The sequence below is a fragment of the Octopus bimaculoides genome, chromosome 17 (assembly GCF_001194135.2).
Source record: "Octopus bimaculoides isolate UCB-OBI-ISO-001 chromosome 17, ASM119413v2, whole genome shotgun sequence".
In the NCBI taxonomy this organism is placed as follows: Eukaryota; Metazoa; Mollusca; class Cephalopoda; order Octopoda; family Octopodidae; genus Octopus; species Octopus bimaculoides.
This window is the reverse complement of record NC_068997.1, coordinates 16,797,238-16,797,772: the sequence shown is the minus strand read 5'-3', so window position 1 is coordinate 16,797,772 and position 535 is coordinate 16,797,238.

Below are 535 nucleotides of genomic sequence, written 5' to 3'. Positions count from 1 at the left end.
CACAAACACAAACACAAATACAAACACACACACACACACACACACACACACACATATTTATATTTATATTTATAGACACATATATATATGCATATATATGTGTGTGTGTATATGTATATATGTAGGTATGTATATGCATATAAGTACGTTTGTATGTGTATACTTATATATATGTTTGTGTATATATATAGGTGTATATATATAGGTGTATATGTATATCTGGGCTTATATATACCCGTACACACGTATACCTTTATAAATATTTAGTTAGGGTGTTGCCTTTATTTTTCCACTGCAATATTTAACTCACTTTTCTCGCTGTTTGTCTTTGTCAATGTTAAGCTTGTTCTTTATGCGGTCGGTTGTGGAGGTGGATATAGCTTAATATTGTTTTTGTTGCTGCAGTTGTTGCCTTTTTATTTCTTTTCTTTTCTTTATTTGCTGTATAATTAATGTCCGTGCTTTGTGATCGTGATGTTGTAGTGTTAGCGATGGTATTATAGCTGCTAATCAGCATTGTTCGCTTCATATATAT